Source organism: Lycium barbarum, chromosome 2, assembly GCF_019175385.1.
Source record: "Lycium barbarum isolate Lr01 chromosome 2, ASM1917538v2, whole genome shotgun sequence".
Classification (NCBI taxonomy): Eukaryota; Viridiplantae; Streptophyta; class Magnoliopsida; order Solanales; family Solanaceae; genus Lycium; species Lycium barbarum.
Window position 1 is genome coordinate 27279474 of NC_083338.1, and position 19719 is coordinate 27299192.

The following is a 19719-nucleotide window of genomic DNA, read 5'->3' on the forward strand; positions in this document are numbered from 1 at the left end:
TCTTCCACTTCTGTAGCTATACGCCCTATGGGGCGGGGTATGCCGACACCTGCAGGCCGCGGCAGAGGTCTGGGCAGAGTTTCTGATTCTAGCGGTCCCTCGAACAGCATATATGCCTTGGCCAGCCGACAGGACCAGGAGGCGTCGCCAAACGTGGTTACAGGTATACTGCTGATTTTCTCACGAGATGTATATGCATTGATAGATCCAGGCTCTACTCTATCATATATTTCTCATCTGGTTGCTAGGAAAATTGGGATAAAACCTGAATCGATAGAACCGTTCGAGGTAGCTACACCGGTCGGGGATTCTGTTATAGCAAGACAGGTATATAGAGATTGTTCAGTAATCATATGTGGCCGTTGCACCAAAGCCGATTTGATAGAGCTGGATATGACTGAATTCGATGTTATTATGGGCATGGCTTGGTTAGCCTCTTGTTATGCCAACGTCGACTGTCAGAAGAAGGTAGTCCGCTTCCAATTTCCAGGGGAACCAATTATAGAATGGGCAGGAAATACAGCATCGCCGAGGGGTAAGTTAATTTCATACCTCAAGGCCAGAAAGATGATTCAGAAGGGGTATATTTATCATTTGGTTCGTGTGCATGATATTAAAGCGGAAGCACCTATTCTTCAGTCAGTTCCAGTAGTCAATGAATTTCCAGATGTATTTCCGGACGAGCTTCCAGGCGTTCCTCCTGAACGGGAAATAAAGTTTACTATAGATGTGCTGCCAGATACCCAGCCTATATCTATTCCTCCTTACAGAATGGCACCTGCAGAACTAAAGGAATTGAAGGAGCAGCTGAAGGATTTTTTAGAGAAAGGCTTCATCAGACCCAGTACATCACCTTGGGGAGCACCGGTACTGTTCGTAAGGAAGAAAGATGGGTCGCTACGGATGTGCATTGATTATAGGCAGCTGAACAAGGTGACCATAAAGAATAAATATCCCCTCCCCCGGATTGATGATTTATTTGACCAGTTGCAAGGTGTTAAGTATTTCTCGAAGATAGATTTGCGCTTGGGATATCACCAGGTACGGGTAAGAGAGGCAGATATTCTGAAGACTGCGTTCAGGACCCGATATGGGCACTATGAGTTTAGAGTGATGTCTTTTGGGCTGACCAACTGTCACGACCCAGCCCCGTGGGCCGCGACTGGTGCCCTATTTGGACACCCAAACTGACTTACGTACCAGATCGACATATCAAAGATTTATTCAGACTTAACATACGATATTTCAGACAGATACTAAGGACAAATGTCATCTTAAGCGGTTGCCCGTACAGAAATATCATATCAAATCCGGTAAGCTGGCGGAATATGCATCGCCCAGATATACAAACATATACAAACATATGGGCCGTTTTGGCCATAACAGCAACCGGGACCGCTTAAGCCACAGATCATAAACAGAAACGAACAAACATGACCCACGACCCACGACCCACATATATGACTACAGGCCTCTACAAAACAGAACATAAACATATGACGGGACTGGGCCCCGCCGTACCCCAGATAGTCATACATATATACAGAGACATATACAATGAAAGGTCTTTACCAAAAGTATGGGCTCCGAGTCAAAAGAGCACTCCAAAGTAGCAGAATGTATCCTACACTGGCGGGTCACCAGAACAAACGTCTGTACCTGCGGGCATGAAACGCAGCCCCTGAAGAAAGGGGATCAGTACGAAATATGTACTGAGTATGTAAAGCATGAAGTACAGTAATCCAAATCAGAACTGAAATAGGGAGTATGGAAAGCGGTTACAGAATCAGTATATCAAACCTGTTTTAAAAACATAAATAATGCAAATAAAATCATGCATAAGGCTCAGGAACGTGGTCGCCACTCCGACACTGGCGCCACAGCACATCATACTCCAGAAGGTTTCAAATCTCCGTACAATCCCCGAACATATCATATCATCATATCATATCAAAATATCAGAATATATCATATGCCACATCACATCATAACGCCGTATACATATAAGCGGTACCCGGCCCTATGGCGAGGTCTCGGGAACCGCAACACATCATACTGCCGAATATACATAGTGCGCACGATCACAAAACCGGCCCGGGATCCGGCGAACGATATCATAGTAGTAGGCACGAGCAGAGTAGTGCGAAAACTATATGCATATAAATAAATAAATTTCGAAACCCGATAAACAAATATATTTACGACATCCGAAGGCTCAGAAATCAGTTTCGGGTCAATCGGAGTTAGTATACGAAAGTTACAAACTTTTGAAGTACAGAACTTTCTAAAAGCATTTCAGAAGCTCTTTTCGGAAATTCAAGTGACATTCATATTTGGGGAACTTTCAACCATTACTATGGAGCAAATCAAATGGAGCCTTTAAGATCATATGTACGTATCAAAATATATGTATCCAAAACTTTAGCCATATCAAATATTTTTCGGACATCATTATGGATCACATATTCATACTAGGAAACTTGCGGATAACATTATGGATCAAATCAAATGGGGACTTTAAGACCCTATTTTCATATCGAAGTATTCATCAAAGACTAGTATTATAGTTTATGTAATTATGGGAATGGAATTGTTGAAGCGCAAATTGTGGTTGTTGTTGATGAAATTGGAAGATGAAAAATGTATTGTGAATATTGTATTGAAGGTTGGGGATTTCGGATGAATACTAGTCTTTGATGAATACTTCGATATGAAAATAGGGTCTTAAAGTTCCCATTTGATTTGATCCATAATGTTATCCACAAGTTTCCTAGTATGAATATGTGATCCATAATGATGTCCGAAAAATATTTGATATGGCTAAAGTTTTGGATACATATATTTTGATACGTACATATGATCTTAAAGGCTCCATTTGATTTGCTCTATAGTAATGGTTGAAAGTTCCCCTAATATGAATGTTACTTGAATTTCCGAAAAGAGCTTCTGAAATGCTTTTAGAAAGTTCTATACTTCAAAAGTTTGTAACTTTCGTATACTAACTCCGATTGACCCGAAACTGATTTCTGAGCCTTCGGATGCCGTAAATATATTTGTTCATCGGGTTTTGAAATTTATTTATTTATATGCATATAGTTTCCGCACTACTCTGCTCGTGCCTACTACTATGATATCGTTCACCGGATCCCGGGCCGGTTTTGTGATCGTGCGCACTATATATATTCGGCAGTATGATGTGTTGCGGTTCCTGAGACCTCGCCATAGGGCCGGGTACCGCTTATATGTATACGGAGTTATGATGTGTTGTGGCGCCAGTGTCGGAGTGGCGACCACGTTTCTGAGCCTTATGCATGATTTTATTTGCATTATTTATGTTTTTAAAACAAGTTTGATATACTGATTCTGTAACCGCTTTCCATACTCCCTATTTCAGTTCTGATTTGGATTACTGTACTTCATGTTTTACATACTCAGTACATATTTCGTACTGACCGCCTTTCTTCGGGGCCTGCGTTTCATGCCCGCAGGTACAGACGTTTGTTCTGGTGACCCGCCAGTGTAGGATACATTCTGCTACTTTGGAGTGCTCTTTTGACTCGGAGCCCATACTTTTGGTAAAGACCTTTCATTGTATATGTCTCTGTATATATGTATGACTATCTGGGGTACGGCGGGGCCCTGTCCCATTATATGTTTATGTTATGTTTTGTAGAGGCCTGTAGTCATATATGTGGGTCATGGGTCATGTTTGTTCGTTTCTGTTTATGATCTGTGCCTTAAGCGGTCCCGATTGCTGTTATGGCCAAAACGACCCATATGTTTGTATATCTGGGCGATGTATATTCCGCCAGCCTACCGGATTTGATATGATATTTCTGTACGGGCAACCGCTTAAGATGACATTTGTCCTTAGTATCTGTCTGAAATAACGTATGTTAAGTCTGAATAAATCATTTATATGTCAATCTGGTACGTAAGTCAGTTTGGGTGTCCAAATAGGGCACCGGTCGCGGCCCACGGGGCTGGGTCGTGACACCAACGCTCCAGTAGTGTTCATGGATCTGATGAATCGGGTATTCAGGCCGTTCGTAGACATTTTCGTGATTGTATTCATTGATGATATTCTGGTTTATTCACAATCAGAAGAGGAGCATTCAGATAATGTAAGGACAGTACTCGAAACACTCCGGCAACATAAATTATATGCTAAGTTCTCCAAATGTGAATTCTGGTTGACTTCAGTGGCATTTTTGGGGCACATCATCGGAGCAGATGGTATTCGGGTCGATACACAGAAGATCGAGGCCATAAAGAATTGGCCTAGGCCTACGACACCTACTGAGGTACATAGTTTTCTGGGATTAGCAGGGTATTACAGGAGATTTGTGGAGAATTTTTCTTCGACTGCAGCTCTGTTAATGAAGCTAACTCAGAAGGCGGCAAAATTCCAGTGGACCGATGCTTGTGAACGAAGCTTCCAGTTGCTGAAGGGAAAGTTGATTACAGCTCCAGTTCTGACTCTTCTCGAGGGGCCAGACGGGTATGTCATTTATTGTGATGCTTCCAGTGTTGGGATAGGTTGTGTATTAATGCATCATGGCAGAGTTATAGCCTACACGTCCCGGCAGCTCAGACCGCACGAAAGGAATTATCCTACTCCTGACCTGGAATTAGCAGCGGTAATTCATGCTTTGAAGATATGGCGGCACTACTTATATGGCGTTCATGTTGATATTTATACAGACTACAAAAGCCTTCAGTACATCTTTAAGCAAAAGGAGCTGAATTTGCGGCAAAGGAGATGGCTCGAGTAGTTCAAAGATTATGATGTTGACATTTTGTATCATTCTGGGAAAGCCAATGTTGTAGCAGATGCACTTTGCCGCAAGTTTATGGGTAGCTTGACCGACGTGCAGCCAGAAAGGAAAGAAATAGTTCATGAAATTCATCAGTTAGCCAGTCTTGGAGTCCGTTTGGCCGATTCTGGAAATACTGGGGTTTCTGTCCGAGAAGTTGCTGAATCCTCTATTATGGAAGAAGTAAAGCGACACCAATACGAGGATCTTGTTCTAGTACAGTACAGAGACACAGCCCTTGAAAGGGATAAGACCCCGTTCGAGACTACACCTGACGGAGTATTATTATATAGAGGCAAGTTATGTGTACCTGACGTTGCAGGGCTGCTGTTATATCCCGTGTTTTCGTATAATTGGAAATCGTGAAATAATTAAGACTTGTATGTTACAAGGAAATAATTTGATTTTAGTTAATATGTTTATGTTGTTTATGGAAGTATTGGTGCAAAGACCTTGGGGAAGGACGAGGGCAAATTTGGATGTTGGAAATTAGTTTCGGGAATTACAAAAAAAAAATGAGATTTTAATGAATTGGGCCAAGAAAAATTTGAGGCAAAAATTGAGCCCAAGACCATGGGGTGGCCGGCCTTGAGGCCTTGGCCCAAGCCCCATTTAATGGTCATGTGCTTCCCATGTGCCTATTAGTCAACTATGTATATAGAGATGCTTATCCATAGAGTGTTCATGAAACACCAAACAAAACAAGAGAATTGAAGAGCTCAAGCCCTATTCGGCCGAACCCCTTGCTTCAAAAATAAAATAAAATTCTATCATTTGATTGTAGTCTAAAAATCGTGTCCTTCTTGTATTTGTAGTATACTCAAGGTGCTCTTCAACGTGATATAATTAGTTTGGCGGAAGAATCACGTTTGCGGCAAGTTGGAATTTCAAGAAAAAGGTGAGAATTCCATGTTTTTATGTTATGAAATTAGTATATATGTTATAGTGATTAGAGTTGCATGAAGAATATGGTATTTTGGTGTGTATGTGCATGACGTGAGTGTGTATGGAGTAGTGTTGGCCGTGAGCCATGTTAGTTTGGTAGGGAAGATGAATTGAATTCTATTTAGTTCATTAGTTGCGTCGTTATGGCATTTATGGCGTAAATGAATGTTTAATGAGTTAAATTCGCATTGAAAATGGTTACGGGTTCTTATGGGAAATTATATGATTTTTGTATATTTTATATAATTATGGAAGTAAGACTTTAAAATGTGAATTATGGTTGTTGTTAACGAATTTGGAATGAAACAACGCGAGTTAGTATGTTCGTCGTAGTTGTTGACGTTTTGGATGCAATATGGAAAGTGACGAATCGTTTGAACTTATGTATGTTGCTCGGAACATTATTGGAATATGTTTGAATAACCTTGAATGAGGAAATGAATACGATAATGTGGACATTAGTTTGGTATTGCGAAGTTTGAATGCAAGTTGTCGATTTATATAGAAAGGAAGAATATCGACGCTATAGTGACTTTTGTTGTGACTTATGATGTTTGTGATGTTGTGGGTTGCTGTGTTGATATGTATTGAGCCGAGCTAAGTCTCGGGGGTGTTATATATATAGGGGAAATGCTGCCGAAATTTCAGTAGACAAAAATGAAGTTAAGCGAATTCTTAAGCCTTGAAATCCCTGATTGTTAACTTTGACCATTTGCAGATTCTGAGCGAAACGGGACGTAAGTTTTGGGCGAGCGTAAGTCGTATATAAGGTATGTAAGGCTCCCCACTCTTTCTTTTGGCATGTCTTAGTATGCTAGGTTGATATCGGAACCCCGGGAGCAGTTCTGCTCCTCGAAATCCGAATTAGAGAATGGCTACTATTCATTCAATTCAATTGAAGCTTAAAGACCCTATTTAGACTAGAAAATAACCAAACGTCCAAAACTTATGCAAACGTAGTCGGATCACTTCGAAACCTTTATGTATGATCCCATAGACCCCAAATGTCCGTAATTCATGTTCGCCACCTCGACTTGACCCGAGGTGGGCCCGCTAAACCCGAGATACCTTATTTGTTCTATTAGGCTCTCTTTTTGGAAAAGTTTTGATAAGGGATCTTCGGTTATGAAATTGTCTTCTATGAAAGAATGTTTTGATTACTATAATGTACTAAACTATATTTTGAGCCATACGTACCACTTTGAGAACACCTTTGTGAAATGAATTTCCGTACTAACAAATTATTCGACTACTTTGACTAATGAGATGACTTATGATGTAATCAAGTTTCGAAAGACTATTTTGATATACAAATTGCATTGTTTGCTCACGACTCCGCTCGTGCCCTTATTATGATTTCGTTCACCGGTTCCCGGGCCGGTTATGATTCGTGCATACTATGATGAATTCAGCCGTATGCTGTGTTACGGTACCCGAGTCCTCGCCATAGGGCCGGGTTCCGTTTGGAGTTATGCTGTGATATGGCTGGTGATATGTATGATGATATGTGTGTTCGGGGATGTACGGAGATTTGAACCTTCTGGTGTTATGCTGTGTGTGGCACCAGCGTTGGAGTGGTGACCACGTTCCTCAGCTTTGGATGATTTTATTTGCATTATATATATATGTTTTGATACAAATTTTGATATATCATTCAGTACTTCCCTTTGTATCTGTTTGCTTTCAGTTGTGGCCCATATTTCTATACTCTATGCTTTACATACTCAGTATATCTTTCGTACTGACCCCCTTTCTTCGGGGGCTGCGTTTCATGCCCGCAGGTACAGACACAGGCGATCCACCACTGTAGGCTCCACTTTCTGCTATTTCGGAGTACTCCCTTTAATCTGGAGTCCACTTTTGGTACATACATCTTTTGCTATGTTTATATATTTCTGTATATCTGACTATTTGGCTACGGCGGGGGCCCTGTCCCATCATATGATTCTGTCGGTCTGTTTAGAGGTCTGTGGACATGTTTGTGGGTTTGGGTCTTTCTGTATGGATATGTGTATATGATGTTTGGGCGATCCCATACGCCGAGGCGGCCGGTCCGCATATGTTTATACGTTGCTTTGTTAGCCATGTGTGGCCTTTGTTGGTGTTTGCTGTGTACAGGGTTATTCTGGATAGTCTGAAAAACAAAGGAGACTCTGCCGAAATGTTTCTGGAAATTACCTATATTTGTAAATACAGCCTTGTCAGCTTCTGCTATTTACTTGAATGTATTTGATAGATGGGTTTGGGTGCCCAGATCGGGCACTAGTCACGGCCTACGGGGTTTGATCGTGACAAAAGTGGTATCAGAGAAGTTTGTCCTCGGAATGTCTACAGGCCGTGTCTCGTAGAGTCTTGTTTATTGGTCTGTTGTGCACCACACCTATAAACAGGAGGCTACAGGGCATTTAGGGTGTTACCTTTCTTTGGAATCTTAGATCGTGCGTTAGATGATTTTGATCTGATTCGTTATTGTGTTTGCAGTTATGCCTCCGAAGAAGGCAACGGCGGCCCAGAAGGGCAAGGCAGGGATAGCAGGGACTAGTCAGGCACAGCGAGTTACCCGGGCTCGTGTTTATGATTTGCCCGAGGTTGTACCCCATTCAGAGTGATCCGCTACACCACCACAGGCGGAGCCTGGAGCAGGTCCATCAGCAGCTCTAGGGGCCCGAGTACCCGCACCCGAGCCTCCAGCTCCTCACCTAGGGGCGGAGGACAGGTTACTGAGAGAGGCTGTGCAGTTATTGACCACTCTGGTAGCGGGACAGGCTCGCAGACGCGGGCGGAGAGATAATGATGACGACGACAGGCATGACAGCCTGAGAGTTCGAGAGTTCCTATCGTGTGGCCCTCCAGAGTTTTTCGGGTCTAAGCCCGACGAGGACCCCCATGACTTTATTCGGGGGATGCGGCGCTCACTAGACTTGGTCAGGGCTTCAGAGACTGAGTCTGTTGAGCTGGCTTCGCATAGACTACGGGATGTTGCTGCTCACTCGTATGAGTCCTGGGAGCTATCCAGGGGTGAGGGTGCTACCCCAGCTACTTGGGACGAGTTCGTGACTGCTTTCACTCACCACTTTTTGCCCCCAGAGTTACGGCGGGCGCGGGTTGACTGATTTTTGCATTTGCAGCAGAGGGGTCGGAGCATCCTTGAGTATAATATGGAGTTTGATTCTTTGGCCCGGTATGCACCTGACATAGTAGCAGATATGGTCCATCGGATGCACAGATACGTAATGGGGTTAGACCGCTATTTGATTGATGGCTGTATGGCAGTTGCATTGCAGGCAGACATGGATATTGCCCGACTACAGGCTTATGCCCTGGGTATAGAGGACCGACATAGAGCTGATTATTCTAGCAGACAGCTCTGGAGATTCTCGAGGCGGACAGCTTCAGCAGCAGCAGTCAGGCAGACATCCTCCTCCGTCAGGCCGGGGTACACAGCCGGCCGGTAGGAGATTTGACAGTGCAGGACCGTCTGGGGCCGGTCAGAGTTCTAGAGCGTCAGGTTCACAGGTATCCAGAGGTCCCAGTCAGCCTAGACCACCCAGGCCCCGTTGTTCCCATTGCGGGAAGTCGCACCGGGAGAGTGTTATCGACTTACTGGAGCCTATTTTTCATGCGGCGGTCAGGGGAATATTATGCGAGATTGTCCGTTGGCGAGCGGTTCTGGTAGTGTAGCTCAGTCGACGGGATTAGCCGCTGGTTCATCATCTGCTCCATCAGTTGCACGCCCTGCGGGGCGAGGTATGCCTGCACCGGCGGGACGCAGTCGAGGTCGTGGTAGTGCTTCGGGTTCTAGCGGTCCCTCGAACCGCATATATGCATTAGCTAGTCGCCAGGACCAGGAAGCTTCGCCGAATGTCGTCACAGGTACATTATTGGTTTTCTCCATATCTGTATATGCACTGATTGATCCTGGTTCTACTTTATCATATATTTCCCCGCTCGTTGCTAGAAAAATTGGGATAGTGTCTGAACCTATAGAGCCATTTGAGGTAGCTACACCGGTTGGGGATTGTATTATAGCGAGGCAGGTATATAGGGGTTGTTCTGTGACTATATGTGATCGCTGCAATAAACCTGACTTGATAGAATTAGATATGCTGGAATTCGATGTTCTTATGGGTATGTACTGGTTAGCTTCCTGCTATGCTAATGTTGACTACCAGATAAAGGTAGTTCGTTTTCAGTTTCCAGGGGAACCAGTTATAGAGTGGTTCGGGTCTACAGCATCGCCGAGGGGTAAGTTTATTTCGTACCTCAAGGCTAAGAAGATGATTCAGAAAGGTTATATCTATCATTTGGTTCATCTGCACGACACTACAGCCGAGACACCTACTCTTCAGTCTGTTCCGGTTGTTAGTGAGTTGCCAGAGGTGTTTCCAGATGAGCTTCCGGGTCTTCCGCCTGAACGGGAGATAGATTTTACTATAGAGTTGTTGCCAGATACGCAGCCTATATCTATTCCTCCGTACAGTATGGCGCCGGCTGAATTGAAGGAGCTGAAAGAGCAGCTGAAAGATTTATTAGATAAAGGCTTTATAAGACCCAGCACATCACCCTGGGGAGCGCCGATATTATTTGTAAGAAAGAAAGACGGGTCACTACGAATGTGTATTGATTACCGGCAATTGAATAGGGTGACTATAAAGAATAAATATCCCCTTCCCCGGATTGATGATTTTTTTGATCAGTTGCAGGGTGCTAAATATTTTTCAAAGGTAGATCTGCGCTCAGGTTATCACCAAGTGCGAGTGCGAGAATCTGATATCCCAAAGACTGCTTTCAGGACCCGGTACGGGCATTATGAATTCAGAGTTATATCTTTCGGGTTGACTAATGCTCTAGCGGTATTCATGAATCTGATGAATCGGGTATTTCGGCCTTTCCTGGACATGTTCGTGATTGTGTTTATCGATGATATTTTGATTTATTCACAATCAGCAGAGGAGCTTTCAGATCATTTGAGGACGGTACTTGGCACTCTCCGTCAACAGAAATTATATGCTAAATTTTCCAAATGTGAATTCTGGTTAACTTCTGTGGCATTCTTGGGGCATGTTGTCGGAGCAGACGGTATTCGGGTCGATACGCAGAAAATTAAAGCTGTACAGAATTGGCCCAGGCCTACTACACCGACAGAGGTGCGCAGTTTTCTGGGGTTAGCCGGATATTATCGCAGGTTCGTGGAGAATTTTTCTTCTATTGCAGCACCACTGACGAAGCTTACTCAGAAAGCAGCAAAATTTTAGTAGACCGATGCCTGCGAGCACAATTTCCAGCTGCTGAAAGAAAAACTAATTACAGCACCAGTGTTAGCTCTTCCAGAAGGATCAGACGGGTATGTTGTCTACTGTGATGCCTCCGGTATTGGGATAGGTTGCGTGTTGATGCAGCACGGTCGAGTTATAGCCTATGCTTCCCGGCAGCTCAGACCGCACGAGAAGAATTATCCCACTCATGATCTTGAATTAGCCGCGGTGATTCATGCTTTGAAGATTTGGCGGCATTATTTATATGGGGTCCACGTTGAAATTTATACGGACCATAAGTCTCCAGTATATTTTTAAACAGAAAGAGCTGAATTTGCGACAGCGAAGATGGCTTGAATTATTGAAAGACTATGACGTTGATATTCTGTACCATCCTGGGAAAGCCAATGTGGTAGCGGATGCACTTAGCCGCAAGTCCATGGGCAGTTTAGCTGATGCACCATCTGGTAAGAAAGACTTGGTTCGTGAGATTCATCAGTTGGCCAGCCTTGGAGTTCGTTTGGCAGATTCTGGAGATTCTGGGATTTCTGTTCGTACAGTTGCTGAATCATCTATTATAGAAGAGGTAAAGCAGCGTCAGTTTGAAGATCCTATTCTGGTTCAGTACAGAGATGTGGCCCGTAATAAAGAAGAGACTCCATTTGAAATCTCGCCTGAAGGGGTATTATTATATGAAGGCACATTCTGTGTACCAGATATTGCAGGCCTACGGCGACATATTATGGGAAAGGCGCATAATGCACGGTATTCTGTTCATCCTGGTTCCACTAAAATGTATCATGATCTCAGATGTTTATATTGGTGGGACGGTATGAAGAAAGATATTGCCGAGTTCGTTAGTCAGTGCCCGAAATGCCAGCAAGTAAAAATTGAACATCAGAAGCCCGGTGGATTATTACAGGAGATGGAAATACCAGCCTGGAAATGGGAGATGATTAATATGGACTTCGTTGTTGGGTTACCGCACACTCCACGCAGGTACGATTCTATTTGGGTTATTGTTGACAGACTGACGAAATCAGCCCACTTTCTCCCAGTCCGGACTACTTATTCGGCTGAGGATTATGCTAGATTATATATCAGAGAGATAGTCAGACTTCACGGAGTCCCTGTATCTATTATTACTGACCGAGGTGCCCAGTTTACGGCAAATTTCTGGAGGTCATTTCAAGAGGGATTAGGGACTCAGGTGAGCCTCAGTACAGCTTTTCATCCTCAGTCCGACGGGCAGGCCGAGCACACTATTCAGACACTGGAAGATATGTTGCGGGCCTGCGTTATTGATTTCAGGGGCAGCTGGGATGATCACTTGCCGCTTATTGAGTTTTCTTATAATAACAGTTATCACTCCAGTATTCAGATGGCGCTGTATGAAGCCCTTTATGGTAGAAAATGCAGATCTCCTATTGGTTGGTTCGACGTGGGCGAGACTAAGTTAATTGGGCCAGATGTGATCCAGGAAGCGGTGGATAAAGTGAAACTTATTCGGGAGCGATTATTAGCTGCTCAGAGTCGGCAGAAAGCTTATGCAGATAGACGACGTCGGCCGTTAGAGTTCCAGATTGGCGACTGGGTATTTCTGAAGGTGTCGCCTATGAAGGGTGTCATGAGATTCGGTAGGAAGGGTAAGTTGAGCCCGCGGTATATCGGGCCATATCAGATCGTGCGGAAGATAGGCGAGGTCGCCTACTAGCTAGACTTACCCTCCGATTTGGAGGCCGTACACCCGGTATTTCATGTGTCTATGCTGCGAAAATGTATTGGTGATCCTTCCAGGATATTCCCAGTGGACGATATTCAGGTAACGGAGCACTTGTCTTATGAGGAGCAGCCTATAACCATTTTGGACCGACAGGTACGGAGACTACGCACTAAGGAAGTGCCTTCTGTTAAAGTCCTGTGGCGCAACAACAACCGGGAAGAAATGACCTGGGAGTCGGAAGATGAGATGAAGAAGAAATACCCTCATTTATTTCCTGCGGCCACAGGTAATTTAAACTTTCAAGTTTGTTGTATTGATTGACGAATGAGTTATGTGTGCTAATTGTAAAGGGAGACTCCCCCGTCACATTATAAGATTAATTTAACATTCGGGGACGAATGTTCTTAAGGGGGGGAGAATGTTATATCCCGTTTTTTCGTATAATGGGAAATCGTGAAATAATTAAGACTTGTATGGTACAAGGAAATAATTTGATTTTAGTTAATATGTTTATGTTGTTTATGGAAGTATTGGTGAAAAGACCTTGGGGAAGACCGAGGGCAAATTTGGATTTTGGAAATTAGTTTCGGGAATTACAAAAAAAAAATGAATGAGATTTTAATGAATTGGGCCAAGAAAAATTTGAGGCAAAAATTGAGCCCAAGACCATGGGGTGGCCGGCCATGAGGCCTTGGCCCAAGCCCCATTTAATGGTCATGTGCTTCCCATGTGCCTATTAGTCAACTATGTATATAGAGATGCTTATCCATAGAGTGTTCATGAAACACAAAACAAAACAAGAGAATTGAAGAGCTCAAGCCCTATTCGGCCAAACCCCTTGCTTCAAAAAAAAAAAAAAAAATTCTAGCCTTTGATTGTAGTCTAAAAATCGTGTCCTTCTTGTATTTGTAGTATACTCAAGGCGCTCTTCAACGTGATATAATTAGTTTGGCGGAAGAATCACGTTTGCGGCAAGTCGGAATTTCAAGAAAAAGGTGAGAATTCCATGTTTTTATGTTATGAATGAGTATATATGTTATAGTGATTAGAGTTGCATGAAGAATATGGTATTTTGGTGTCTATGTGCATGGCGTGAGTGTGTGTGGAGTAGTGTTGGCCGTGAGCCATGTTAGTTTGGTAGGGAAGATGAATTGAATTCTATTTAGTTCGTTAGTTGCGTCGTTATGGCATTTATGGCGTAAATGAATGTTTAATGAGTTGAATTCGCATTGAAAATGGTTGCGGGTTCTTATGGGAAATTATATGATTTTTGTATATTTTATATAATTATGGAAGTAAGACTTTAAAATGTAAATTATGGTTGTTGTTAACGAATTTGGAATGAAACAACGCGAGTTAGTATGTTCGTCGTAGTTGTTGACGTTTTGGATGCAATATGGAAAGTGACGAATCGTTTGAACTTATGTATGTTGCTCGGAACATTATTGGAATATGTTTGAATAACCTTGAATGAGGAAATGAATACGATAATGTGGACATTAGTTTGGTATTGCGAAGTTTGAATGCAAGTTGTCGATTTATATAGAAAGGAAGAATATCGACGCTATAGTGACTTTTGTTGTGACTTATGATGTTTGTGATGTTGTGGGTTGCTGTGTTGATATGTATTGAGCTGAGCTAAGTCTCGGGGGTGTTATATAAATAGGGCAAATGCTGCCGAAATTTCGGTAGACAAAAATGAAGTTAAGCGAATTCTTAAGCCTTGAAATCCCTAATTGGTAACTTTGACCATTTGCAGATTCTGAGCGAAACGGGACGTAAGTTTTGGGCGAGCGTAAGTCGTATATAAGGTATGTAAGGCTCCCCACTCTTTCTTTTGGCATGTCTTAGTATGCTAGGTTGATATCGGAACCCCGGGAGCAGTTCTGCTCCTCGAAATCCGAATTAGAGAATGGCTACTATTCATTCAATTCAATTGAAGCTTAAAGACCCTATTTAGGCTAGAAAATAACCAAACGTCCGAAACTTATGCAAACGTAGTCGGATCACTTCGAAACCTTTATGTATGATCCCACAGACCCCAAATGTCCGTAATTCATGTTCGCCACCTCGACTTGACCCGAGGTGGGCCCGCTACACCCGAGATGCCTTATTTGTTCTATTAGGCTCTCTTTTTGGAAAAGTTTTGATAAGGGATCTTCGGTTATGAAATTGTCTTCTATGAAAGAATGTTTTGATTACTATAATGTACTAAACTATATTTTGAGCCATACGTACCACTTTGAGAACACCTTTGTGAAATGAATTTCCGTACTAACAAATTATTCGACTACTTTGACTAATGAGATGACTTATGATGTAATCAAGTTTCGAAAGACTATTTTGATATACAAATTGCATTGTTTGCTCACGACTCCGCTCGTGCCCTTATTATGATTTCGTTCACCGGTTCCCGGGCCGGTTATGATTCGTGCATACTATGACGAATTCGGCCGTATGCTGTGTTACGGTTCCTGAGACCTCGCCATAGGGCCGGGTTCCGTTTGGAGTTATGCTGTGATATGGCTGGTGATATGTATGATGATATGTGTGTTCGGGGATGTACGGAGATTTGAACCTTCTGGTGTTATGCTGTGTGTGGCACCAGCGTCGGAGTGGTGACCACGTTCCTCAGCTTTGCATGATTTTATTTGCATTATATATATATGTTTTGATACAAATTTTGATATATCATTCAGTACTTCCATTTGTATCTGTTTGCTTTCAGTTGTGGCCCATATTTCTGTACTCTATGCTTTACATACTCAGTACATCTTTCGTACTGACCCCCTTTCTTCGGGGGCTGCGTTTCATGCCCGCAGGTACAGACACAGGCGATCCACCACTGTAGGCTCCACTTTCTGCTATTTCGGAGTACTCCCTTTGATCCGGAGTCCACTGTTGGTACATACATCTTTTGCTATGTATATATATTTCTGTATATCTGACTGTTTGGGTACGGCGGGGGCCCTGTCCCGTCATATGATTCTGTCGGTCTGTTTAGAGGTCTGTGGACATGTTTGTGGGTTTGGATCTTTCTGTATGGATATGTGTATATGATGTTTGGGCGATCCCATACGCCGAGGCGGCCGGTCCGCATATGTTTATACGTTTCTTTGTTAGCCCTGTGTGGCCTTTGTTGGTGTTTGTTGTGTACAGGGTTATTCTGGATAGTCTGAAAAACAAAGGAGACTCTGCCAAAAAATTTCTGGAAATTACCTAAATTTGTAAATACAGCCTTGTCAGCTTCTGCTATTTACTTGAATGTATTTGATAGATGGGTTTGGGTGCCCAGATCGGGCACTAGTCACGGCCTACGGGGTTGGGTCGTGACACCTGCGGCGGCAGATTATGGAAGAGGCACATTATGCTCGGTATTCTGTTCATCCGGGATCAACAAAGATGTACTATGACCTCAGGTGCTTATATTGGTGGGATGGTATGAAAAGGGACATCGCAGAGTTCGTTGCTCAGTGCCCAAATTGCCAACAGGTTAAGATCGAGCATCAGAAGCCTGGTGGGTTGTTACAAGAAATGGAGATTCCGAATTGGAAGTGGGAAGCAATTAATATGGATTTCATTACAGGTTTACCACGTACTCCACGGAAATATGATTCCATATGGGTTATTGTTGATAGGCTGAAAAAATCATCCCATTTTCTCCCAGTCAGGACCACCTATTCGGCTGAGGACTATGCAAAGTTATATATTAAAGAGATAGTAAGGCTTCACGGAGTCCCTACATCTATTATAACCGACAGGGGTGCCCAGTTTACTGTCACGACCCAACCCCGTGGGCCGTAACTAGTGCCCGAGCTGGGCACCCGCACACACTCACTAACCAGAGTCGGCATACAAATGGCTTATCCAGATACGAAGGTCATACATCGTCTCAAGCAGTCGCATATAAAGAAATATATCACTCCAAAGCTGGCAAGGCTGTCATAAAACACATCGCCCCAAATATATCGAACAGTAACTATTCACAACCCACATGTATGTCTACAAGCCTCTAATACAGACAACAGAATCATATGACGGGACAAGGCCCCGCTGTACCCATGAATATATACATACATATACACAACGGAAGAGTCTATACCAGAATGTGGGCTCCGGAACAAAAGGAACACTCCAAAATAGCAGAACAGGTGCCCTAAGCTGGCGGGTCACCAGAACGAGCGTCTGTACCTGCGGGCATGAAACGCAGCCCCCGAAGAAAGTGGGTTAGTACGAAATATGTACTGAGTATATAAAGAATAAAAGACAAAATCAGAATCATAACTGAAATAAGAAGTATGGAAAACAGGCACAAAAATCAGTATACCAAATGCTTACTTTTGAAACACAAATAATGCATATCAAAATCATGTATAGGGCTCAGGAACGTGGTCGCCACTCCGACGCTGGCGCCACAACAAATCATACTCCAGAAGATTTCATATGTCCGTACAACCCCGAAACACATCATAACATGATAGCACATCATACGCCATAACACATCATAACTCCATATATAAGCGGTACCCGACCCTCTAGTGAGTGGCTCGGCGAACCGTAACACATCATACTGCCGAATATAACATAGTGCGCACGATGACAAAACCGGCCCGGGACTCGGCGAAAGATATTAATACAGCATGCACGAGCAGAGTAGTGAGAAACTATATGCAATTTAAAAAGATTATTAGTTTAGACTCAGCAATTAAGTAAACGAACCAACACTCGAGGGTTAAGGCGATAATTATGTGAAATCCTTTCAAAAGCCGTTAGAGTTATACAAAGGTAAGTCACGGGGACCGCGGACAAGTAGCAGCCCAATCTGAGCCCGCCTACGAAAGTTACAACCATAATTCGCTTTAGAACTCCCTAAGAATGTTTTGGAGCGATTTTGTTATGACCCGTGTTTTCACACGTTTGGAAAGACTTGAATTATATTGGATTCTTGAGATATAAGATCAATTTGATATTTTGTTGAACATAGGAGTTATGCATGGAAGAATAGAATCATGAAAGTGTGGGACGAGGCTAAGGGCAATTTTGGAATTTTGGAAATTAATTTCGGGAATTACAAAACATGGACTATAAGTCATTGGGCCAAAAATAATGGAATGGAATTTAAGGCCCAATGCATTGGAGTGGCCGGCCATGGTGTGGCCCAAGCCCAAAATTTGTATTAAATTTCCATGTGAATTAATTAACATAAGACCTTGATCCAAGCCCATTTTATTAGTTGGTCATGTGCTTGGTCATGTGACTTAGTCTTCTTAATATATGATTAGAAGGTTCAAAACTTTAGAAACTAGATCAAAAAAATCAAGAACAAGAGAAAGAGCAAGGAGGCTCTCGGGTTTGGCCTAGAAAATTAGGTACCAAAAATATTGCTCCAAAAATTTATTTCTTGTTGATTCCCTACTAAGTCAAGGTTCCTTTGTAACTTGGTGTAGTTGGATTGGAGTGGGGAGCATTAGAATCACCAAAGTAATCATACCTCCAAGTGAAGAAGACTTGAAGAAAAGGTAAGAATTTCTACCTTTTTATTGTGTTGTTGAGTTTTGTTTGAGTTGTAGTATGTAGAAATGTGTTGATTGTATGAAGAAATGGAAGTTTGCAAAGTGGGTGTGTGTTGTAGGTGTATAGCCGCGAGGGTGTCTATGTTGTATAGCCAAAATGTATTGAATTCATGTTATATTCTAGTTGTGATTGTGATGAAATGAATATTGGGATTGAAAGTTGAATGATTTAGTTGAAGTGTTAAAAGAGGCTTATGGCCGTGTGGTATAATGGATTTGGAATGGAATGGATCAAGTTTGTTTAATGCGTTAGTTGTGTTATTGTGATGCTTGATATGTAAATGAAGTTAGAATGATATAAGTTTGTATTGAATTGGAATGTAGAAACTTATGTCGTTTTAGTATGATTTTCCGACATTAAGGAAATGAAGTTGTTTGGTTGTGAATTATGGTGATCATTGATGAATTTGGAAGTTGGAAACTTATTATGAAGTTGGATGCCAAAGATTTGATGTTTTGCATAAGTATGGTTTTGGCGGAAAGTTGTATATTATGTATATCGAGTGTATATCTTAAGGCAAACGATATGAAATGTATCTAGAACTATATGGTGATGATCTTGATTGTTGATGAATGTGAAATTATTGATATTAGTGAAAGTTTGGATTGAAATGAAGGTTATGTCAACTTGTGAGAAAAATGTCTAGTTGAAGGATATTTGTGTTCTTGATGTTCTTTGTTGATGTTAATGTTGTCGTTTGGGTTGTTGTTGATGATTTCTAGCCGAGTTGAATTCTCGGGGTGCCATATGTATAGGGGAAGTGCTGCCGAAATTTCGGTAGCCAAATATGCTTAAAGTTGTAATAATGGCATTAATAACTCACAATTGGTAAACTTGACCAATTGCAGTTTTTCGACGAAACGGGAAGTGAGTTTGGAAAGGCTTAAGGAGCGTGAAAGGTATGTAAAGCAAGCCCAATTCTTCCCTTGGCATGCCCTTAGTGTATTAGGGTCGGATCCGGGCCTCGAAGGACCTCTTGGCCCTCGGAATCCGCAAGACAAAATTTCAGTTTTTCCTTCAGTAGAATTGAACCATTTTGATACGCTTTTTCTGAAATTATGCAATTGTGCTCTAAATTACTCAGAAAGTCATAGGATGTCTATATAACCTTCGTAGATGATATTATGTGTTTATAGGGCACAATTTGAGCCCACTGCCTTATTTGTTCTGAGGCGGGCCCACTATTTACGTTTTTGCCCCTAATGTGTTAAAGCTTCCTTTTTAAGCGATTTTTGAAAGAAATGTTTTAATTACCCTACTAATCGCTTAACGAATATTATTTTAAATATTCAGTTAAATATTATAAATTATTTTGACACTCGGAATGACTTCGGGAAAGTTATACTTCTGTAATTTATTATGATATCCGAAATACATTTATTATGATTCCGTCCGACCCCATTGG